The sequence below is a fragment of the Bubalus bubalis genome, chromosome 14, assembly GCF_019923935.1.
Source record: "Bubalus bubalis isolate 160015118507 breed Murrah chromosome 14, NDDB_SH_1, whole genome shotgun sequence".
Lineage (NCBI taxonomy): Eukaryota > Metazoa > Chordata > Mammalia > Artiodactyla > Bovidae > Bubalus > Bubalus bubalis.
Window position 1 is genome coordinate 27,258,379 of NC_059170.1, and position 25,704 is coordinate 27,284,082.

Sequence of the window (25,704 nt, forward strand, 5' to 3'; positions counted from 1 at the left end):
TGTGATAGGTGATGAAAAGTGGACACGAGACCATAATGTGGAATGGAGGAGACTGTGGGGCAAATGAAATGAACCACTGCCAACCACACCAAAGTCTGCTCTTCATCCAAAGAAGGCAATGTTGTGTAGACGGTGGGATTGGAAGATAGTCCTCTCTTATGAGCTCCTTCTGGAAGAGCAAAGGATTAATTCCAGTTGGTACTGCTCCCAATTAGACCAACTGAAAGCAGCACTTGGTGAAAAGCATCCAGAATTAGTAAACAGAAAATGCATAATCTTCCATCAGGATAACCCAAGACTGCATGTTTCTTTGATGACCAAGCAAAAACTATTACTACTTGACTGGGATGTTCTGTTTCATCTGCTGTATTCACCAGACATTGCACCTTTAGATTTCCATTTATTTCAGTCTTTACAAAATGTTCTTAATGGAAAAAAGGGAATTCCCTGGAAGACTGTAAAAGACACCTGGAATGATTCTTTTTTTTTTTTTTAATTTTATTTTATTTTTAAGCTTTACAATATTGTATTGGAATGATTCTTTTCTCAAAGTGATAAAAAGTTTTGGGAAGATGGAATTAAGAAGTTGCCTGAAAAATGGCAGAAGATAGTGGAACAAAATAGTGAATATGTTGCTCAATAAAGTTCTTGGTGAAAATGAAGAATGTGTCCTTTATTTTTACTTTAAAACCAAAGGAACTTTTTGTCCAACCCAATATTTAAAACATACATATTTATAATTCATTTATACATATATTTATTATATATTTGTATATGTATTATTTTATGTATTTGTATAACTATATGTAACAGTAGCTTATTTATTTGAAACATGTATTTAAAAACCATTTTTAATCACAAAAGTTATATTGTTCATCTTGAAGTTTCAGATTTTTGAAATGACATATAACTAGGAAAAGAGTGCATATAAAATAAGTTAGAAGCAAACGGTGAATTTTTAGTGTATAGCACGTGCATATTTCCTCTTTGCTGAAGTGTTTCTTTACTTAAAGTTTGGATCTAATTGTACATAGTACTTTGAACTCTCTTCTTTTGACAATACATGGTGCATGTTTTCCCCTGTGGTTAAACATTCCTCTTCAAAGCCATGTTTAATGGCTTGTTATGTTCCATGTGGGAGTTTCCACGGGGCTCCCATGGACTGAACGACGTCTACAGACACAAAATAAGAAAGACAGCTTTTGGAAGGTAGTGTGTGCAGAAATTGTGTGCATGGAGATGGTGACAGGAAGCAGACAAAGTCCCAATGGCTCCCTCAGAATATGCAGCTGGTGGGGTCCCTCTCTCTCTCCAAATGGGCTATTCCAATACCTCTCTTCCCCCTCCCTGCATGGCATAAAACTGCCATTTCCTTGAAATTTTCCAGCAAGGTACCATCAAAGTACAAATTTTGCCTATCTGAATGTGAAGAAATTCTATCTTGTTTTCATTTGCATTTCCCATATTGCTCAGGAAGTTAAAGATATTTTCCATCTGTTTTTCCCATCTCCCTTTCTGTGACTTGCCAATTTCCCCATTGGCTTCAGTGCATTTTTCTTATTAATTTTTAGAGGTCTTTGTAGTCTAGATACTATTTCTTTGTCAGTAATATGCATTGCAAAGACTTTTTTTTTTAGACTGCAACTTGTTTTACTCTGGCTTATGGTATCTTTTGTCAAAAAAAGATTTTGAAGTTTAACATAGTTAAACTCATCTATCTTTCTTTTATCATTTGTGCTTTGGATTTCTTGTTTAAGATGTACGTACTACTCCAATTCTACAGCTACTCCTCTGTTTCATAGTAGAGTAATGTGCTGATAAGCTACTAACATTTAGTAGCTCTGTGATATGGGAAAGGCCTCTCTCTGGATCAAGGTTTCTCATTTAGTGAATTCTCTTCACTGAATCATTTTGCAGATTTATTAGAATTTACTCATGTAAGATACTATGGCTCTCTCTTTTTCAAGGGTTTCCACAAAATAATACACAGTCAAGCAAGAATTAACCACACTTCCATGACTCTAGGAACCACTGGAGAAGGGATGGCCCCCAAGAATCTGATAAAAGCTGTGAACTAGGAAAACATACCTGATTGTATACCTGATTTCAGGGCCTTCAGGAATCCTTGGTTAAAAGCTGCAGGTGCCACTAAATTGGAGTTTAATGGTAGTGTCAAGAGATGCCAGAAATCGATGCCCAAGCACCCAGGTGGCCAGAATCCCGTGGATGCTGAGTTCTGTGCTCCTTCTCACTGCTGTGGTTTGCACATGCTGAGCCTTTCAGGGGAGAGGAGCCTGCCTCCTTTGAAAACTCTTATTGACAGCTCAGAAGACTGCCTCTAATGTTTATTTCCTCACCTCCCTGGGGGCAGGGTTGAGCATCACTTTCCAAATTCCCACAGCTCCTCCCTCACATCTTCCACTGCACTCACAGAGCTCTGATATTTGCTTGTGTATTTGTTTTTCCAGGTTGACTTTGGACGCTTAAGAGCAGAGATCACGTTTTAGTTTCCTGACTTCTTTGGCCTCTCATTGTTCAGTGCCTGTACCATAATAGTTAAAAGGAGTTTCAAAATGGCAAAGTGCATGGGGCTTTCCAGAATTAAAAGGCAGGGGAGACTCATGTGAGTGACTCTCTTGTGTCTACTTATCGGGGTGAGATAATATGTACCTTTGGGCAGGGGCACACATGATTTGTGACTCTTCTTTAAAAAAATATTTCCCCCAAATATCACTGACTTGTCTTGAATCAAAACTCAAGAACCAGGAACGCATGCCTCCACCATGGATGTAGTATGAGCCTGGGGGACTTCAGCTCTAGCAGAGCCCTGCAGAGGGACAAAGTGTCCATGTTGGAGAGGTCTTGGCATCTGGAGCTGCTCTGTGGCTCTGAAGATTCATCTCAGCCTCCCTGAACTGTGGGTAGGCCACATCCTCAGTGTATGTTGTTTGGTATGAGTACCCTGAGTTTGGTATGAGCCACAGATAAACCTGACAAGCCAGCAGCCACAGTGAAACAAATTGCCTCAGATACACACACATTATCTGGCTGCAGAGTTAGCCTCCCTCTTTAAGCCCTAAGGACAAGGCAGTCCTTGTAGACAAGGACTGCTACATTCGAGAAGAAGAAAGAATCCCTCCCTCGAGGCTTCTGCCCAAACATGATAAGTCTGTGGCTCCACTCTGGCTCACTGCCCTGGGGACCCTGGTGAGGTTCAATCCCCAAAAGAGAAGAACTGGATTCCAGCGAGTGTCCAGTGCCCAATGGGGAGCGATGCTCCTGCCTGCCTACACCTGCCAAGATGGCGAAGCTGGGGTCACATCCTGCTGCCTGTGTGCTCCCAGGAATGGGAGGAGAGAAAGTGTCTGCCTCCATCTCTACATGTGTTACACACAACTTGACCCATGCATATAGGAAGGAGAGAATGAAGAAGGGAATGGATGCTTAAAACAGACACAGATACACAGACACTGTGCTGACCGTACATTCAGCTGTGGGGTGATTGAACAAGTGGTGTCCTGGTAGTCTTTCTGGTCAGCTCAGCCATTCAGTAGAGACATTGAACATTTTAGTCACTTTATCCCAGATTCTCTATTTCTTCCACACCACCCTCTTTCTCTTCTTCCTTATCAATATCATACATCTGAACGGTCCATAGCCTTTGTCTGTCCATCATATTTTCCCATGCCATTAAAAACTCTGCAATTTTTATGGCTACATAACCTGCCATAATTTAGATCGCCATGCCTTTGTTCTTGGCACTTCAGATTTTTCACCAGTATTTACCATTGTAACTATCATTGTAACTATATTTACCATTGTAACTATCAGTTCTCTGATGTTTTCATTCTTAATTTATTTGTCTTCATCCGAGAATATTTCTCAGGATATTTTCCTATGAGGTTGATAGCATCAAATTCTGTCCATAATGCATTCTGTTAATTTTTGTTCCCCAGCCCTATACATTGTCCTTTTCATGTTTCCTTGAGCACCGAATAAGCATCTTAGCTTTCAAAATGTCTCCCAAGCTTCTAAGTGAGAAATGCTGTATTGAATTCATTTAGTTTCTGCTATTTGAACATTTGAATTTCCTTTTGTGATTACCTATTCAGAACTTTTGAACATCTTTTATGGAGGTCTTTCTGGATTTCTTATTTAGGAGATCTCTTTCTGTATTAAGAATTTAATAAAAATATTATCTCCGAGTCACCACTTCCCTTTTAACACTGTGGTCATTAATCCACAGAGAATTTACTTAAGTGTAAGTCATGAACCAGAAATCCAGCTTTGTTTTATCCTAAATGATCACCTGGTCATCACATCTGTTGAATTATCCACTTTTATCACAAACTATCTCTGGTTTAACTGGGCTTCCCAGGTGGCACTAGTGGTAAAGAATGTGCCTGCCAATGCCAGAGACATAAGAGATGCAGGTTCGATCCCTGGGTCAGGAAGATCCCCTGGAGGAGAGCATGGCAACCACTCCAGTGTTCTTGCCTGGAGAATCCCACGGACAGAGGAGCCTGGTGGGCTGCAGTCCATGAGGTTGCAGAATCGGACATGACTGAAGCAACTCAGCACCCAGCACATCCCTGGGTTTGTTTCTAAATTTTTCTTCTGTCCCAGCAATCTCTTTGATTGTTTCTAGATGGGAGCAGACTGTTTTAATTTAGTGTTCATGTTTTGTGAGATAATCCACACTTGTGCTCTTACCCTCCCTCCTTCCTTTCTTCCCTCCCTCCATGTCTCTCCATCTCTTCCTATTTCCCTCCCTATCTCCCCCTCCTCCCATCTCCTAACTTTAAGGCTGATCTTATGCATTTATTCTTCTTGATAAACTTTAGAATCATCTTATCAAGCTTCAGAAAAACCCATGTTGGGATTTCAATGGGAATTTCATGAAATGTGTAGTTCAATTTTAGAAGTCTTGATAGTTTTGCTACATCATGCTTTCTTGTTCAAGAATATAATACATCTTTCTTTTTTTTTTTTTTTTTAAATTTTATTTTATTTTTAAACTTTACATAACTGTATTAGATTTGCCAAATATCAAAATGAATCCGCCACAGGTATACATGTGTTCCCCATCCTGAACCCTCCTCCCTCCTCCCTCCCCATTCCATCCCTCTGGGTCGTCCCAGTGCACCAGCCCCAAGCATCCAGTATCGTGCATCGAACCTGGACTGGCAACTCGTTTCATACATGATATTTTACATGTTTCAATGCCATTCTCCCAAATCTTCCCACCCTCTCCCTCTCTCACAGAGTCCATAAGACTGTTCTATACATCAGTGTCTCTTTTGCTGTCTCATACACAGGGTTATTGTTACCATCTTTCTAAATTCCATATATATGCGTTAGTATACTGTATTGATGTTTTTCTTTCTGGCTTACTTCACTCTGTATAATAGGCTCCAGTTTCATCCACCTCATTAGAACTGATTCAAATGTATTTTTTTTAATGGCTGAGTAATACTCCATTGTGTATACGTACCACAGCTTTCTCAGCCATTCATCTGCTGATGGGCATCTAGGTTGCTTCCATGTCCTGGCTATTATAAACAGTGCTGCGATGAACATTGGGGTACACGTGTCTCTTTCCCTTCTGGTTTCCTCAGTGTGTATGCCCAGCAGTGGGATTGCTGGATCATAAGGCATGTCTATTTCCAGTTTTTTAAGGAATCTCCACACTGTTCTCCATAGTGGCTGTACTAGTTTGCATTCCCACCAACAGTGCAAGAGCGTTCCCTTTTCTCCACGCCCTCTCCAGCATTTATTGCTTGTAGACTTTTGGATCGCAGCCATTCTGACTGGTGTGAAATGGTACCTCATAGTGGTTTTGATTTGCATTTCTCTGATAATGAGTGATGTTGAGCATCTTTTCATGTGTTTGTGAGCCATCTGTATGTCTTCTTTGGAGAAATGTCTATTTAGTTCTTTGGCCCATTTTTTGATTGGGTCATTTATTTTTCTGGAGTTGAGCTGTAGGAGTTGCTTATATATTCTCGAGATTAGTTGTTTGTCAGTTGCTTCATTTGCTATTATCTTCTCCCATTCTGAAGGCTGTCTTTTCACCTTGCTAATAGTTTCCTTTGATGTGCAGAATCTTTTAAGGTTAATTAGGTCCCATTTGTTTATTTTTGCTTTTATTTCCAATGTTCTGGGAGGTGGGTCATAGAGGATCCTGCTGTGATGTATGTCAGAGAGTGTTTTGCCTATGTTCTCCTCTAGGAGTTTTATAGTTTCTGGTCTTACGTTTAGATCTTTAATCCATTTTGAGTTTATTTTTGTGTATGGTGTTAGAAAGTGTTCTAGTTTCATTCTTTTACAAGTGGTTGACCAGATTTCCCAGCACCACTTGTTAAAGAGATTGTCTTTAATCCATTGTATATTCTTGCCTCCTTTGTCAAAGATAAGGTGTCCATATGTGCGTGGATTTATCTCTGGGCTTTCTATTTTGTTCCATTGATCTATATTTCTGTCTTTGTGCCAGTACCATACTGTCTTGATAACTGTGGCTTTGTAGTAGAGCCTGAAGTCAGGTAGGTTGATTCCTCCAGTTCCATTCTTCTTTCTCAAGATCGCTTTGGCTATTCGAGGTTTTTTGTTTTTCCATACAAATTGTGAAATTATTTGTTCTAGCTCTGTGAAGAATGCTGTTGGTAGCTTGATAGGGATTGCATTGAATCTATAGATTGCTTTGGGTAGTATACTCATTTTCAGTATATTGATTCTTCCAATCCATGAACATGGTATATTTCTCCATCTGTTAGTGTCCTCTTTGATTTCTTTCACCAGTGTTTTATAGTTTTCTATATATAGGTCTTTAGATTCTTTAGGTAGATATATTCCTAAGTATTTTATTCTTTCTGTTGCAATGGTGAATGGAATTGTTTCCTTAATTTCTCTTTCTGTTTTCTCATTATTAGTGTATAGGAATGCAAGGGATTTCTGTGTGTTGATTTTATATCCTGCAACTTTACTATAGTCATTGATTAGTTCTAGTAATTTTCTGGTGGAGTCTTTAGGGTTTTCTATGTAGAGGATCATGTCATCTGCAAACAGTGAGAGCTTTACTTCTTCTTTTCCAATTTGGATTCCTTTTATTTCTTTTTCTGCTCTGATTGCTGTGGCCAAAACTTCCAAAACTATGTTGAATAGTAATGGTGAAAGTGGGCACCCTTGTCTTGTTCCTGACTTTAGAGGAAATGCTTTCAATTTTTCACCATTGAGGATAATGTTTGCTGTGGGTTTGTCATATATAGCTTTGATTATGTTGAGGTATGTTCCTTCTATTCCTGCTTTCTGGAGAGTTTTGATCATAAATGGATGTTGAATTTTGTCAAAGGCTTTCTCTGCATCTATTGAGATAATCATATGGTTTTTATTTTTCAATTTGTTAATGTGGTGTATTACATTGATTGATTTGCGGATATTGAAGAATCCTTGCATCCCTGGAATAAAGCCCACTTGGTCATGGTGTATGATCTTTTTAATGTGTTGTTGGATTCTGATTGCTAGAATTTTGTTAAGGATTTTTGCATCTATGTTCATCAGTGATATTGGCCTGTAGTTTTCTTTTTTTGTGGGATCTTTGTCAGGTTTTGGTATTAGGGTGATGGTGGCCTCATAGAATGAGTTTGGAAGTTTACCATCCTCTGCAATTTTCTGGAAGAGTTTGAGCAGGATAGGTGTTAGCTCTTCTCTAAATTTTTGGTAGAATTCAGGTGTGAAGCCGTCTGGACCTGGGCTTTTGTTTGCTGGAAGATTTTTGATTACAGTTTCAATTTCCGTGCTTGTGATGGGTCTGTTAAGATTTTCTATTTCTTCCTGATCGAGTTTTGGAAAGTTGTACTTTTCTAAGAATTTGTCCATTTCTTCCTCGTTGTCCATTTTATTGGCATATAATTGTTGATAGTAGTCTCTTATGATCCTTTGTATTTCTGTGTTGTCTGTTGTGATCTCTCCATTTTCATTTCTAATTTTATTGATTTGATTTTTCTCCCTTTGTTTCTTGATGAGTCTGGCTAATGGTTTGTCAAATTTCCATGCAAATAGGGACCAAAAGAAAGCAGGAGTAGCAATACTCATATCAGATAAAATAGACTTTAAAACAAAGACTGTGAAAAGAGACAAAGATGGTCACCACATAATGATCAAAGGATCAATCCAAGAAGAAGATATAACAATTATAAATATATATGCTCCCAACACGGGAGCACCGCAGTATGTAAGACAAATGCTAACAAGTATGAAAGAAGAAATTAACAATAACACAATAATAGTGGGAGACTTTAATACCCCACTCACACCTATGGATAGATCAACTAAACAGAAAATTAACAAGGAAACACAAACTCTAAATGATACAATAGACCAGTTAGACCTAATTGATATCTATAGGACATTTCATCCCAAAACAATGAATTTCACCTTCTTCTCAAGTGCACATGGAACCTTCTCCAGGATAGATCACATCCTGGGCCATAAAGCTAGCCTTGGTAAATTCAAAAAAATAGAAATCATTCCAAGCATCTTTTCTGACCACAATGCAGTAAGATTAGATCTCAATTACAGGAGAAAAACTATTAAAAAATCCAACATATGGAGGCTGAACAACACACTGCTGAATAACCAACAAATCACAGAAGAAATCAAAAAAGAAATCAAAATTTGCATAGAAACTAATGAAAATGAAAACACAACAACCCAAAACCTGTGGGACACGGTAAAAGCAGTCCTAAGGGGAAAGTTCATAGCAATACAGGCACACCTCAAGAAACAAGAAAAAAGTCAAATAAATAACCTAACTCTACACCTAAAGCAACTAGAAAAGGAAGAAATGAAGAACCCCAGGGTTAGTAGAAGGAAAGAAATCTTAAAACTTAGAGCAGAAATAAATGCAAAAGAAACAAAAGAGACCATAGCAAAAATCAACAAAACCAAAAGCTGGTTCTTTGAAAGGATAAATAAAATTGACAAACCATTAGCCAGACTCATCAAGAAACAAAGGGAGAAAAATCAAATCAATAAAATTAGAAATGAAAATGGAGAGATCACAACAGACAACACAGAAATACATCTTTCTATTTCTTCCTCTTTTGTATTTCTTTAAAATAAAAGCTTTAAAATATTTTTATGAAGTCTTAGACATTTGTTGTCAAGATTACCCTGAGATATATCTTGTGGCTCTTATACATGGAATCTTTATTATATTTTTATCACTGGTTATTATGTGGATTTATTTATTAACAAGTCACTTAGTAATCTCTCTCTAATACCTAAGTAACTTTTTAGATGTTTTTCTTTTATTTTCCAGGTAGACTTTTTGAGTTTTATGTATGAAAATAATGATCTTTGTCTCTAACTTTACAACAGATCATTTTAGAATGTTTAATTACTTTTCATAGAACAGTGATAAGTGCAAAGATGGTGAGGATTTTTGCCTTTTTATAGACATAAATGAAAGGCTGTAAGTATTTTACTGTTCCATGTGATATTACATGAAGATAGTTATTCTTTACCATGACAGCAAATTTCCTTCTGATTTGATTTTACTAAGAAGTTTTTGTCAGAAAATGAACGTTGAATTTCCTTAGATGCCTTTCTATGCCTACATCCATGTAGGAGGCAACGATAAGATTTTCTCAGTTAACCTCATAAAATACCTTACTCTAAATATATAAGTACTTTTGTAAGTACTCCTACCATTAACTTTTCTTTGTCACTTTGCTGGTCTGTCTTTTGTAGACATGCTTGGATATGGGTTTACTAATATGAGGTATTTTATCACAATGCAAAGTTTAACCCATTTACTTTTTTGTTATAATAGATATGATATACTTTATCTTCTTTGCTTCATCCTGTTTTCTGTATTTATGCTTCCTTGTTTTCTTCGCTACATGGCTTATATTGTCTTTAATCATTTAGTCAAGTGATCGTGAAGATTTGTCCTGCTTTTTATTGCCATTAATAGTTACCTTTAAGTGTTAAAAGAAACACAAAAACATATATTTCTGTAGTTATTAATGTCAAGAAGGACAAATATCCATTGTGTCCCCTTCACACAATAAAAGGAATATACCAGTTAATAAAAAGTTTGGCTAAAAGAAACAGAAGCCGTACTCACTGTGGCTTAAATAACTAAGGGTTTATTTTTCTTAAAAGATGAGAAGCCTGAGATAGGCAGTTCTAAGCACTGGTTCAGTAGCTCACAATGTCAGAGCTAAGATCTCTGCCAGTCTCCTCTTCATAGTGATGATATGGCTGCCACAGCACCAGTCATCATATCGACATTCAAGGCAATAAGAATAAGGGAAGGTCTGTGCTAGCTGTTTCTGTCTCAGAAGTCCTAACACCTATAAGACTTTGATTGATATCTCATTGGCTGTAACTGCCATGTGCCCTTACCACCTGAGCACAAAGGATGTTTGGGGAGAGATTATCTCTCCTGCCCAGGTCAGGTAGGTGGCAAGGAAGAAGGTGTGTCAGCCCCAGATTAATTTATGCACTTGTGTTTCCTCCCATCGTAATGCCCTCTCTGGGGACCTTCCCACCAAATGAATATTTTCCAAGTTGCATTAAACAATTGTCAGTTAAAATGAAGGATGACTTAAAATTTTCCCAGCCCACAGTAGGTGGTTAAAACCCATTAGTTGAGCCATCTTTTTCAGCCTATTCGCAAATCACCTTCGTTTAAGTGGCTTTGCTTAAATCGCCAAATTCCATATCCTTTATTCTATGATCTCATTTTTTATCTGCATTTCATTCCGACATTATTGCCATTTTTATTCCAAGTAATAACAAAATACATTTTCTTTCAAATAATTTGTATTGAGTTATCTATGAGAAAAGCTCCTTCAATAAAAAACACACATAACAAATACTGTCACCAGCATCAGGAAAAAACAAACAGATATCTATCTCTGCCCACACTGCTCTCTGATGTTATAATGCATTCATGTTTAGATACGCGGTCTGTCTTGGTTAACTCCTTTATGGTTTTAGAGCCTGCCTGGTTTAACACTGGGACTTCAGGGGACAGGGTGTTGACTGCAGACATCTGTTCCCACTCCTCAGACCACTGAAGTCAGGAAGAGGCTTACTTTAAGGCTAGATGTTTCTCTGCAGAACCTGGCATGTTTATGTGTGTGTTGTAAATTTTCAGTTCAGTTCAGTTGCTCAGTCATGTCTGACTCTTTGCAACCTCATGAACTGCAGCACACCAGGCCTCCCTGTTCATCACCAACTCCCGGAGTCCACCCAAACCCATGTCCATTGAGTCGGTGATGCCATCCAACCATCTCATCCTCTGTCATCCCCTTCTCCTCCTGCCCCCAATCCCTCCCAACATCAGGGTCTTTTCCAATGAGTCAGCTCTCTGCATGAGGTTGCCAGAGTACTGGAGTTTCAGCTTCAACATCAGTCCTTCCAGTAAACACCCAGGACTGATCTCCTTGAGGATGGACTGGTTGGATCTCCTTGCAGTCCAAGGGACTCTCAAGAGTCTTCTCCAACACCACAGTTCAAAAGCATCAATTCTTCTGTGCTCAGCTTTCTTTATAGTCCAACTCTCACATCCATACATGACCACAGGAAAAACCATAGCCTTGACTAGATGGACCTTTGTTGGCAAAGAATGTCTCTGCTTTTTAATATGCTGTCTAGGTTGGTCATAACTTTCCTTCCAAGGAGTAAGCATCTTTTAATTTCATGGCTGCAATCACCATCTGCAGTGATTTTGGAGCCCAGAAAAACAAAGTCTGACACTGTTTCCACTGTTTCCCCACCTATTTGCCATGAAGTGATGGGACTGGATGCCATGATCTTCATTTTCTGAATGTTGAGCTTTAGGCCAACTTTTTCACTCTCCTGTTTCACTCTTATCAAGAGGCTCTTTAGTTCTTCTTCACTTTCTGCCAAAAGGGTGGTTCATCTGCGTATCTGAGGTTATTGATATTTCTTCTGGCAAACTTCATTCCAGCTTGTGATTCCCCCAGCCCAGAGTTTCTTAAGATGTACTCTGCATGTAAGTTAAATAAGCAGGGTGACAATATACAGCCTGGATGTACTCCTTTTCCTATTTGGAACCAGTCTGTTCATGTCCACTTCTAACTGTTGCTTCCTGACCTGCATACAGATTTTTATGTGTAATTAATTCCATGTGTGGGCTTGTGTATGCTCAATTGTGTCCAGCTGTTTGCAAGCCCATGGACTGTATAGCCCACCAGGCTCCTCTGTCCATGGGGTTTTTCAGGCAAGCATACTGGAATGGGTGGCCATTTCCTTTTCCAGTGATCTTCCTGACCCAGTCAGGAAGTCTTCTGCATTGCAGGTAGATTGTGTCCTGTCTGAGCCATCAGGGAAGCCCAGTTGTAACTTAAATGGGCACAATTCAGTTGAAGGTTGGTTTAAAAAAAGAAGAAGAAGAAAGAAAGCCACAAGGTACGCTGTGTCTCTGTGGTGCCTAAGATGAGCTGCAGTTGAGAGTACCTGCAGGGCCCCATCCTTGTCCTTTGAACCTGCCACAGAGGCAAGGTAGCCTGCTCCTCTCACTCTCTGACCCACAACTGGGGAGGTCCTGGCAGACTCTCTTGTCTGTTGGGCAGTGATGTGGGGAACAAGCCCAGGTAAATTTGAACATGCACCATGAAGCCACAGAGGGGGAGCCGTGAGTAAGTAAGCCTCTTGACTTCGCCCATGCAGGGGACACTTGGTCTGAGAGCTTGACTTACAAAGATGTGCTTTTGTGCTACAGCTGCCAGGCAGAGGGGATGCCCATGTGGCCTGCTGAGCAGAGCCATCGTGGTGCCACAATTTGGCTCTGCAGCCCAGAAGCGGATTTTCCGGCCCTGCAATAAAACAATGTGATTCCCTGAGTGCCAACCCTGGGGTGTGCCCTGAGCCCTGGGGTGTGCCCTGAGCCCTGGCAACATCTGTGCTGAGAGTGCTCCTTCCAAGACTGCAGCTTTCTGCTTGGTGCTCACATCTGCTGTCACCAGTCAGCTCTGGTGACAACAGTCACACTCCATTGGTTTCCTCCCGTATTTCCTGGGACATCTTCAGGGTAAAAGGGAGTCTCCAATTATGTGCTCCTATTTTTTTTTTTCTTTCCAAATCAAGACAATGTTCAGCAATTAATGGCATATTTTAAATATGCCAGGAAGATCTGCATGTTTCTCCAAGGAAGAACCAAGTGACAGCACCTGCTTAAATGCAGCCTCCTTCCGGGTGGTAATCAGTGGACCTGCTGTGCAGACAGCAGGGTATTTTGCCCTGCTGAGAAAAACCCTTTTTGTTTGGGGTGGGTGGGACTTTTTAACATATGTGCTCCTGCAGAGGCATCTCTTGGCAAGGCCTTTGTTAAGATGTACTTCTCAGCGTTTATTAGTGAGATTTGGTTAAGGGAGACTGTCTTCTGGAGAAGTAAAACCTTAGCTAGGAAGGCTGTGTTTAAGAGTTGGTGGGGCTTTTCCGGTAAGCGGCCTGAGGTGACCCCTAAAAATGGTGTGCTATTCACTTGACCCAGAAAACCCCACAAAATCATGCAAATCAAGAGGTTCAAATCTTCGTGTTCACTTTAAGAACACTCATGAAACTGCCCAGGCCATAAAGGGTATGCATATCCAAAAAGCCACCAAGTATCTGAAGGATGTCACTTTAAAGAAGCAGTGTGTGCCATGCAGTGGCTAAAACGCTGGGGCTGGTAGGTGTGCACAGGCCAAACAGTGGGGCTGGACTCAGGGTCGGTGGCCCAAAATGAGTGCTGAATTTTTACTACACATGCTCAAAAATGCAGAGGGTAGTGCTGAACTTAAGGGCTCAGATGTAGATTCTCTGGTCATTGAGCACATCCAAGTGAACAAAGCCCCCAAGACGCGGCACAGGACTTACAGAGCTCCTGGTCGGATCAGCCCCTACATGAGCTCCCCCTTCCACATTGAGATGATCCTTACTGAAAAAGAACAGATTGTTCCTAAACCAGAAGAGGAGGTTGCACAGAAGAAAAAGATATCCCAGAAGAAACTGAAGAAACAAAAACTTATGGCCCAGGAATAAATGCAGCAAAAAATAAATGCAAATATAAGTGTTGGTTGTCTTAATTAGTAAATGTATTTCAAGTGTTAGCACACACACAAAAAAGAGTTGGTGGGGATTTGGTGACAAGTGATTCAACAGCTGGTACCAGGGTCTTCTGGCTACAAGAAGGCTGGTTGTTGGGGGAGGGAGCAGCTGGGCGGACGGTCCTGCAAAGGGTGGTCAGCAAGAAACAAACATTGCACACGTCACTGGGCCCACTGGGGTCTGCCTTTCCCTGCCCTGTGATTCCCCCCGATTCTCCACAGATGTTCCCAGTGAGAATGTAGTCTTCTTTTTACTAAAAAACTATTTGGCTGCACTGGGTTTTAGTTGTGGCACACAGGGTCTTCCGTTCTAGCATTCAAACTCTTAATTGTGGCATGTGGGATCTAGTTCCCTGGTCCAGGGATCAACCCCAGGCCCCCTGCATTGGACTGTGGAGCCTTAGCCACTGGACCACTAGGGAAGTCCTGAGAATGCAGTCTCTGCAGCTAAGAAGGCTTGAGTTTAGGGGGTTTCTGGTGGAGCCTCTCCTCGCCTGTGACCTTGGGCAACCTCTGTCTCCCATCTGTAGCGTGAGGGCCTTGTTGCAGGATTGTGGAGGGGATTCAATGGGAACATCCTAGACAGAGCTGGCCAGCAGTGCAGGGCAGGCTCAGCACACCCCGTTCTGCCTGGTCAAATGGGCCTTAGGCAGGTTCCTCTCAGCTCTATGAATCTTTAGTCTTCCCCGGAGGCTGTGCACGCGGCCCTTTTATCCTGGAATGAAGTTTCCCGGCTGGCTGACTTTCTCTCCATGTTTGATAAAACTTAACCCATAGACTTTTCATAGGAACATCACTTAGAAAAATCCAAAGTGGAAACAGCAAATGTCCACCAGCTGGAGAGTAAATTGACAAAATATGGTCTATCCATACTTTGAGGGTATTAAGGAGCTCTGATAGACACTACCTCATGGATGAGTCCCCAAATATGGTGCAAAGGGAAAGAAGCCAATCACAAAAGGTTGCATTGTGTTTGATTCCATTTATATGATGGGCTGGGGGAGGGAGGGCTGGGGAGTGACTGCTGATGAGTGTGTGATTTCTTTTGGGGGTGATAACAGTGACCTAAAATCAGATGATGATGGTGGTTTCACAGTTGTCTATGGGCGTGCCTCATTTTATTGTGCTTTACTTTAGTAAGCTTCACTGATACTGCATTTATTTTTATTTTTTTACATTTCTAATATTTTATTAACAAAATTTTGATTTATCTATTTAAAATAACTAGCGAGGTATTCTCTAAGTGCTGAAACATAAATTAATAGAAATTTTGTGGCAACTTTGCTTCAAACAAGTCTATTAGTGTCATTTTCCAAGTGTTATTTTAAAATTAAGGTCTGTATATTGTTTTTTTAAGATACAGTGTTGCTGCTGCTGCTGCTAAGTCGCTTCAGTAGTGTCTGACTCCCTGCGACCCCATAGACAGCAGCCCACCAGGCTCCCCCATCCCTGGGATTCTCCAGGCGAGAGCACTGGAGTGGGTAAGATACAGTGTTATCACATATTTAATAGACTGCACTATAGTGTAAACATTACTTTTATAAGCACTGGAAAACCAAAAAATTCCTGTGACTTGCTTTATTGTGATCATTAGTTCTGTAACTGAATCTAAAATATCTCCAAGAAACGCCTGTAAATATAAAAATAATTGAATTGTATATTTTAAATAGGTAAAGCAGTGAGTTGTATAAATTAAATCTTAAAGCTGTTAATTTAACAGAAAATGAATTACTGTCCTTCAGTGTCTGTTTTGTCTGCATGGTATACCACACATACTTTTGTATACAATGTATGCATTTATATCCCTTGTACACAATGCATATGTTTATGTGTAAGACAGAAAATTATCAGAGAGAAACTTATACTATGTTGTACTTAATCAAGTTAGATTAGTGCAAAGGTTCTCAAACACTGATTCATGGATTAGTGTTATTTACTTATGAAATATTAAAAAAAAATAAGACAAAGTAGGTAATAGTACTTTATCAATTCTTTGGCCACCTGATGCAAAGAGTCAACTCATTGGAAAAGACCCTGATGCTATGAAAGATTGAGGGCATGAGGAGAAGGGGGCAACAGAGGATGAGATGGTCGGATGGCATCATTGACTCATTGGACATGAGTTTGAGCAAACTTCGGGAGATAATGAAGGACAGGGAAGCCTGGCGTGCTGCAGTCCATGGGGTCGCAAAGAGCTGGACATGACCGAGCAACTGAACCACAACAACTAAGGTTAATATTTTAGTTTTGACAAATGTGTTATGTTTATAAGATGTCATCATTGCAAAAAGCTGCATGAAGAGTATATAGGAACTCTGCCCTATTTTTGCAACTTTTCTGTAAATATAAAAATTCTCCAGAATGGAAGTTTACTTAAATAACCCCTCCCTCCAAGCAACAACAAACAACAAAATAAGGATGATGGTAATGACTTTAGTACACACTCAAGATTGGAAGACTGTCCTTTATTCTAAAATTATACTCTTTCAACCTTTTGCTGTTAAAGTGTCCTTTTATGAAGTGGCATTAGATGGAAATTGTATTTGTTTCCCACTTGAGTACATAAAAAATGACAATTCTAGGTGAGTTCTCTAGGGTTGTAACAGATGCTGTTAGGGTCCTGTCCCCATTGTCAGCCTTCAGTCTTGCCTGCATGGCTGGGAGTCTCCAAGACACGCTGTCCACACTGGCCCCTAAGGCCCCAGTGAGACTGAGCCCCCTTGGTCCACACAGGCACCCTGCCCTTTGACATGCATCCATCATATTGGCTCCTTCCTTCCCTGCCTCACCTCCCCACTTCCAATGGTGTTTGCTGGGATCACTTGAATTTCCTGCTCTCAGAGCCTTGGTCTTCTCTGGGGGTAGCCAAATTAAGTCACTTGAGGCTTGTGAATTCTAAGTCCTGGGGACCACAGACTACAAGTTAGGCAGAGACATGGACTAATGTATATGGCCCTCAGGATGGCTGTTAGCAACAGCCATGCTCAGTGATGGACCTACGGTAGATTCCTGAAGCTGCCACGAAAATGTCCCAACAGTTGAGTGACATGTGTAGCAGAGATCTAAGTCTCACGTTTCTGCAGACTCAAAGTCTGAAACTGAGGCATTGGAAGGGCCCTGCTCCCTCTGAAGGCTTGGGGAGCATCAGCCCTGGCCTTGTCTAGCTTCCCACTGTGGCTGGCCAGCCGTGCCTCTCCTCGGCTCGCTCTGCATCACTCTCACCCCTGACTCTGTCTCACATGGTGTTAGTTCTGCGCATCTCTGCTTTCTTCTCCTTGTCTCATACTCCAATCACGTTGCACTAAGGGCCACCTTACCCCAGTGTATATCCAAATAAGGTCACATCCTCTGATTCTGCGAGAACATGGATCTTTGAGGGACTCCACCCAACCCCAGGCAGGATGCAGAGAGAAAGCAGATGAGACCTGCCTCAAGATGCTGTCACATGCGTGGGCCTTGTGGGGGTGGGGAGATTTTAACTGAACAAACACACTCATCAGTGAATAACAACAAAGGTGAAGACTTTCCAGGGCTTCCCTGGTGGCTGAGTGGTGAAGAATCCCCTTGCCAATGCAGGAGATGTGGGTTCGATCTGTGGGTGGGGAAGATCACCTGGAGAAGTAAATGGCTACATACTCCTGTGTTCTTGCCTGGGAAATCCCATGAACAGAGGAGCCTGGCAGGCTTACAGTCCATGAGGTCGCAAAGACTCAGACATGACTGAGGGACTAAGCACACAGTGGCTTTGCTAGCAGGGCCCACACTTGCTGGCTGCAAACCACAGTAGCGGTTACACCCAGAAAAACCACACTCAGCACTGGCTTCCAACGTAAGTGGCCTAAGTAATTGCATCTAAAGTCCCATTTGCAGAAAAGGGCTGACTGACAGTTCATTCTCCCTGAGACATTGAGATTGATTACCTAAGAAAGACAAGGAAATCGCACAGGAAGCCCCATTATTGGGGCAAAGTGTGTAACTCTGTAACTCACTGACTGCATTGCGTCCACGGAGCAGGGGGTTTGATGCCGGGCTCTCTGGGAAGCTCTAGATGTGAAATGACTTTGCATGATGCAGCTCCGATGCTAAAAGCGCAATGCTCAGGACTACATGATTCAGTGAGAAAATATAAATGGAAAATTACTGGAGCTGAAATTTTATTGCCAAGTTATTTATCTTTGTTATTACTTTCCGAATCCTTTTGTGCGTTTTGTTCACGGCGCTGGATAGAGGCACTCTTACTTACACTTTAAACAGAGATTAGGAGGGAAAAATATTCCTCACGACACCACAAAATACCAGATTAAGTCTCAGCCAGGCCTGTGACTTCTCTCATTACAATGAAATATCTAGACACTGAAGCAACAATAATAGTAAAAAAAAAAAAAGTTCTGCAGTTCTTTTTACAGACAGTTCACATGGCTTCCTATTGATGCCACTTAGCATTTCTTATTAGAATAATAATGTGAGAACAGGGCTCCCAAAGACATGGCCTGGAATTTCCAAATTTCCTAATTCCACCTCCAGCTCATCAGGCAGGTATTCTGGACCACTTCCTGGAGGGGATGGGTGACAGTGACTTAGGTGAACCAGACCAGTAAGATAATATCAATATTAATAACAATAATAACCTGCCTTTTCCTCTTACAGAGCTCTGTTTCCTTTTTTTATTTAATTAAAAATTGCATTCGATTTTATTAAATTGAAACTGATTTTCTTTGTAAAATAAAAAAGACATTTAAAACATATGATACATAAACATACATATTTATATGTTCTAGCAGAAGTTCACATTTTTTTTGCATTCATTCTTTGTGCAATGATTTCCTGCCACATTCAGAGAAAAAAGAATTACGCTTTTTGCTCTTGGTTCTCTTACTTGATTTTTTACGGTAGCGCAGCATGGGCAGTGGGGCAGTGTCACCGCTGACACCAGAGCGCAGGGCTGTTCAGAGGCAGGCTGTGGACCAGCAGTGCTGAGGCTGGCACCTGGCAGCTTGTGAGAAATGGTAGAGTTTCTGACCCTCAGCCCAGGCCTGGACCTGAGAGTTGGGGCCCCAGAATCTATGTGAACAGCACTCCAGGAGACTCTCAGGAGGGCTTTTGAGGTGCAAAAGCCAGTTCCTTTATCGCATCGCAATTGGATGGCCATAAAGACATTGTTGTATGAGGTTAGGTCCCCTGGGTTCAAATCTCTGATTCACCACTCCATCACTGCCCTCTAGGACATCAGAAGAGTCAGTTCTTCACTTGCCTGCCTAAAACTAGGCACATTCTTATAGTGAGGGCCAGGTGCGGGTGTTTTCATTGGTCTGCCTCCTCATTCTTCATGTAACCTTCCTAGCCACCCCACACAGCCAGATAGATGTGACACACCTTCAAGGAAGAAGGGGACTGAGTTTTTGCATGGGCGAATCACGTTCTCAGGCTGCTGGTCTGAGTGTCCATCAGAGCCATGCATGCTGCTGACAGAATGAATTCTGCTGCCCCAGAAACCGGATAAAGTCTGTGGCTGGGCTGGAGGAAGTGGGGGACCACACCATCAGGAGTTGTGGTGGGGAGAAGCATTGGCTAATGTGGAAGCAGAGTTCAGGAAACAGCGAGGCAGCGGATTCTGCAGACGGCAGATTCCACAAGAGACCACTACGATACCCCCCACCCCACAAGTTCTTACAGAACTCTGCCCCGCCCCCTCCAAGGCCCGAGTCTCTGCCCCTATTCTTTGTGCTGGCTGTATCGGGTGGAGGTGGTGGGATTGAGGCTGTGTGGCTTCTGGGGCTCTGTTGAAAAAAGTGAGGCAGGGTTCCTCTGGTTCCATCTCTCTCTGGACGAACCCCTTGTGGGAGCTCTGAGCTTCCAGGCTGGGATTCCTCTCACCTGCGGTCACCATGCTGTGGACAGTATACAGAGAGAGCGAGCGATATCCCATCTTGGCAGTGCGGCATGGAGTCAGACAGGGTCTATCTGCTACCAGAAGTAGGGAGCTGGTAGCCAAAAAGCACTGATTATGTCCAAAGGGAGCTGTTTTCTGTGAATTTGTGTTCTAACATAAGAATCAGGGATGGGGGTTGCATATCAAATAGAAGAGGAGAGAGTGGTGGCTGTCAGGATTATCCCAACAACCTGGATATTTTGAGAAAGGAGCTGAAGAGATGGTAAAGACTTCTAGAGTAGTACGCTGGGAAACCTGTGGTGGGCCAAGTATTGGCTCCCAAAGATGTCTGCTCTAGTCCCTGGTAGTGGTGATGGACAGGAAAGCCTGGCGTGCTATAGTCCATGGGGTCGCAGAGTCGGACATGACTGAACGACTGAACTGAATCCCTGGGACCTGTAAATAACTCACCTTCCATGGCAAAAGTGCCACGGGAGATGTGGTTACACTAAGGACCTTGGGGTCGGAGATCATTGTGGATTATCAGGGGGCTCTGTGCAATCTCAGGAATTCTTACAGACCTGGAAGAGGAAGGCAGAGGGGGCGTTGAGAGACAAGAGATGAGAGAGGGCCTCCACCCACCACTGCAGTGCTGAAGATGCAGGCAGGGAGCTAGGAGCCCAGGAATGTACGTGGTGATACCAAGGAGCTGGGCAGGGCCCTCAGCTGACAACCAGCTCGCAACTGGGGCCTCTGCCCAGCAGCAGGGCAGGGCATGCTGCCCTCACCGTGAATGAGCAGGAATGCTTTTCCTTTGAGGCCAGTGCAAACTTCTGCCTTCAGACTGGGGATGTAGCAAGTGATGTCTCGTCACTGCATCCGTGACCCCTTGTTACAGTGCTTAGTCAGTCGTGTCTGACTCTTTGTGACCCCATGGACTGCAACCTGCCAGGCTCCTCTGTCCATGGGGATTCTCTAGGAAAGAATACTGGAGTGGGTTGCCATGCCCTCCTCGCAGAAGTAGCCACAGAAAAGGGATAAGAAAAAGAGCTGTGTTGTATCAAATCAACAGAGCTGAGCTCAGCGCAAATTCTGGCTCATCCTCTTAACTCTGACCTTGACCTCTTAGAGACTGAGCCTCCTTGCCTCTTACAAAGAAAGAATAGAATGACCCATCTCCGGGGGTTGTGTGTTAATTGACTAAGATTATCCTTGAGGGCAGTTAGCGTAGTAATACCCAACTCATCCTAAATGCTCAATGACTGTGGGATTGAGAAATGAGGGAAAGAGAGCTCCTGAATAGTTTCAGGATATTTTTTAAAATAGATAAACTAGGTCAAGAAGAAATATAGCTTGAATATATGTTGCAGGTTAATTCAATTTTGAAGTCTTTTGAGAGCTTTAGTATTTTCAGCACTCTGAAATTGTAGAGTGCTGAAAATACTCCCAATACATTGAAATTTCATTAGAAGGTAATGCACAAAGCCACACCTTATTTTTCTCAAAAAGGATGTAAAGGGAAGGAAGAAGGAACACATCATTTTAAAATTCTACTTCCAAATGCATCCATTTTGTGACATTTAAAATAGCAATCAGATCCATATGCCTCAGCTATAGTGTCGCAGAGAGTTGAAAACCGACCACACGAGCATGGGATTATTTCTGTCTGTAAAGGTTAATCTTGTAAGAGAGCAAATGTGCATGTCCCCCATTTCATATGGCCTAATGTGGGGTTTCTCTTTCGAATTGCTTTTCCCTTATACACACACACACACACACACACACACACACACACACACGTACGTACACAGTCCTTTACCCAACTCATTTATTTGTTTCTTTCTGGAAGGACTATTAATAGAAGTTTGGTGTGTTGGGGTTCAAGTCCTAGCTCCACCACCTGCCAGGGCTTGAGATTGGATTGGTTCCTTGTCAGCTGTGTCTCTGAGCCTGTGAGCCCATGCCTGTGACAGGAAGACTGTGGGGGTAATTCTGTGATGGGTGGGGCTCCTGGAGGGGGGAAACAAGAGAATTCTTGTGGGGCACTTAGCAGAGGTGGTGCCTTGGGTCCTCGGGCTCTCGTTGTTTCTGGTGCGTTCGCTCACCCAGGCAGGCCAGTGTCTGAGCTGGAGTTTTCCAACTCTAGCATCTCAGAAATTAATGAAAGCTCCAGGACTGGGCATCTCATCAGCCTGTCCTTCACTTTTCAGCTCCTGGGTGTTCTGTCGATGACTTTGCTGCTGTTGTTCTGATGCGGTGTGCACTTAAATACATTCACCGCCCTCCACCCTGTGCCCTCCCCCACCTCACGGTATGAATATCCAGACTGAGCCCTTCTCCTCAAGTGACCCAGCTGGGCCAGCCTCACGCACATGCAGTGACAGAATCCGTCTTTGCTCACTGGTTTATTAACATAAAATTACTTTTTAACTCACTATTACAATAACAACGATTATTGCAATTGAATTGAATTCAAGGAGCCTTACAGTGGTTCAGTGATTATTTTTATCTTGCCATTACTGATGTTGTTAATAACTCATGATGAGAGTTACATTCATCATCCGCTCCGATCAGTGTCACGTCACCCACAGTGGAAGCAGGTGCCCTTATTAGAGCCCCGTCCAAGGTGCTTGTCCTTGTTGGCATCCTTGTCAGCTTCTGTTTGACTCCGGGACTGTCCCCGGCTTCCACCTGTCTGGTAGTCTCCATGGAATTCTCGGGCACGGCAGCATCTCAGACCTGTTCCCCTAAACACATTTTTCGGTTCGGGGGTGTTTATGCAGCCCATTTGCAGGATGCCATGATGGAAACTCATTCTCCCCACCTTCGAGCTGGGGAGCAGAGGGAGGGCGGGTTTGCCCACAGACCCTGGGCAAGAGCCACCGGGGGAGGAGTGCAGCCCCTGGGTTGCCACTTTTCTTAGGGAAAGGGTGGGCATGGGGCCAGGCATTCACCCCGAGACCCAGTGGTGCTGCCTGGCATGAGATGGGACATCTCTGTATTAGAAAATGGCAGGAAACAGGACTGCCTGGGCAGCAGAGTGCTCGGTCCATTGTGATCGGACCAGGTGAGAACGATGACACATGAGGGAATCCTGAGGTGTTGCTAGGAGTCATGCGTTCCAGGGTCTCCTTGAGGCTGAGGTCAGGGAGGGGCTGGGGCTCTGTGGGGATAGCTGTTTATCTGAAGTGGGAAATCTGCAGACTTACCCCCCAGGGAAGGGGGTGTGACTGTGGGGCACCGAATGGTGATGCCACAGGACACTGGGGTTGGCAGAGTGAGACGGCTACAGACACGGAAAATAAAGGAGGATGAAGGCTCCCAGGAACTCGAAAACGCACCGATGGGGTGTCGTGTGTAGGTCTGCCAGGGGGCAGCTTCCCAGTCTGCTGGGAAGCTCTGTGCAGGGGGCCATCAGGGTGGTCTCGAGCTCCAGTGAGTGCTGTGGAATCTCCACGAGCACCAGAGAGGCTGAGCAGGGCACTGGCCACCACGTGTTAGGTTTCTACACTTTTAATAATTTTTTTTTGTCCATTTGTGGAGCCTTTCTGCATGGGAAAGGCTGTGCTTTGGGGGTGGGGGTGCAACTCAGGGTCCTATCAAAACTGCAAGCACATCCAGGTGACCCACACCCTTTACTGGCCCTCACCCATCTCTTCAACCAGTATTTCTGAGCAGCTTTTTAAGTACCAGACAGCAGGGCTAGAGCTGTGAGCAAAACTGTGAAGTCCCGGCCCTCACGGGGCTCGTGTTCTGGCCCAGAGACAGGCAGGAAGTACGTAAGCAGTCACATGGCTTGTCCTGGGGTGGGGCAGGGGGTTTTGCTGCAAAGTGAAACAAGCTGAAAGCTGAAGAGATGGCTGGAGACTCCGTTGGGAAAGGTCTTCCTGGAAAGATGTGTGTGTGTTGGGGGGGGGCGGGGGAGGGGAACAAGTGCAGCTGGAAGTGAGGGACCCATGAGAACTCCCTGGGGGCAGAGCTGTGCTTGGTCTTTGCAGAAGACCAAGTGTCTTTGCAGAAGAGTGGGGGGCAGGGGAGGGTATCTGGGGAGGGGGCAGACCACCAGAGAAGCACAGCCTGGGAGCCTGGGGAGGTGTGCTGAGACTGATGCATGAAGTGGGCTGTGGGGCAGAAGGGTAGGTGTGCGTATCCAAGTCATTCAGCAGATCTGAGTAAACCACTCAAATTTAGCCTCTGTGTTTCCTGATGACCCTCAGGTAGAGCTGTGGACAAAGTGTGTGTAGTCCTCAGTCATGCTCACAGTGGGACCCGGCAGTGGTACCGATGGGGATAGAACACACAGGCAGATGGCTCAGCTAGCACTTCTCAACCAGGGCTGATTCTGCTCCCAGGAATCGCCGGAGACTCTCTGGTTAGACCAAGACTAAAAGTGACACATGGCAGGTCCCAGAGAACTTGCATTTCAAACAAAGAGAGTTTCTTCGTGTATTCAGTCACAACATCTGCTGAACATCTATCCATCCATGTGCAGGACACCCTGCAGTTTGCTCCGTCTCCCAGGAAATCATTCAGAATGTTTACACTACTGCCCCCTGCTCATTAGAAACAGACCTTCTGCCAGGCAGTGGGGAGCCACGGCGGTGCCACATCAGAATCCAGGAAACTGATTCAGCCACGAGATGTGCTGCTCGACTCACGATTTACCTGGGAACTGCAGGTTCCAAATGTCATGAGTACCCCCTCCCAGGGTCTCTGATTGGTAGAATGTGCCCAGGAGGGTCCCTTCTCCCCATCGCTGCCCATGGAGCCCCTCCTGGTAAAGGCCTCTGGATCTGCTCTGCCCTGCTGTGAGCTGTCTGGAGGCAGGGCCTTCTGCACTGCAGACATTGGTGCTGTTTGCTGAATAAATGAAGGAAAGAGTGGTCATGGTATAGTGCATGTCACTCAGTCCTGTCTGACTCTTTGTGGCCTCATGGACTGTAGCCCATCAGGCTCCTCTGTCCGTGGGATTTCTCAGGCAAGTATTCTGGAGTGGGTTGCTATTTCCTCCTCCAGAGGATCTTCTCAACCTAGTGATCAAACCAGAGTCTCCTGCATCTCCTGCATTGGCAGGCCATTTCTTTTTCCCACTGAGCCACTCAGGAAGCCCAGCTGTAGTATAGTCGGTTCAGTGAAGCTCACTGCAGGGGAAGCCATAAGTCCATGTCCAGCACCTTTCCTGCAGAAAGTGGGGACTCTGAGTGTCCAGCACCAGCCTCACCCACTCCTGGGGGTTCCAAGACCAGTATAGTTATTATGAGCATGTGCACAGCAGCCAGGGACCCGCATGAGCTGATGGAATGGCTGGAGAAGGAGGAGGGGTTAACTTTAAAGCAAAGTGATAGCCCGCCTGTAAGACACATGTTAGGATTTTCAGCTGCAGAACATCCCCCTCCTCCTGCATTAGAGAAGCCCAAAGGTCTTCCTTCCCCACCTCAGATCCTTCTGGAAACCACCAGGACCTTGGACAGGGAGGTCATGAGGATTTTCTGCAGCAACAAAAATGAAACCCAGAACAAATCTATTTTTACCACTTCCAGTGTGGGCTCACCTGACCTGTAAATGTGATGTTCATGCTGGTTTTGCCTCTCCGCCCCTACCTATCGATTTGATTTGGGAGATAAATATGCTGTGGCACCATTGAGAGAGAAATACACCTCAGAGAGTGGAGTTGGGGGTGCTCGGAGGGCACTGAGTGAAATTTTAATCAGT

At 43.5% G+C, this 25,704-nt stretch overlaps 1 pseudogene; it reads left to right on the forward strand.

Moving 5' to 3' along the window:
- Positions 1–13,461: 13,461 nt before the first annotated feature.
- On the forward strand, positions 13,462–14,270 carry LOC112578915 (annotated as a pseudogene).
- The last annotated feature ends 11,434 nt before the right edge of the window (positions 14,271–25,704 follow it).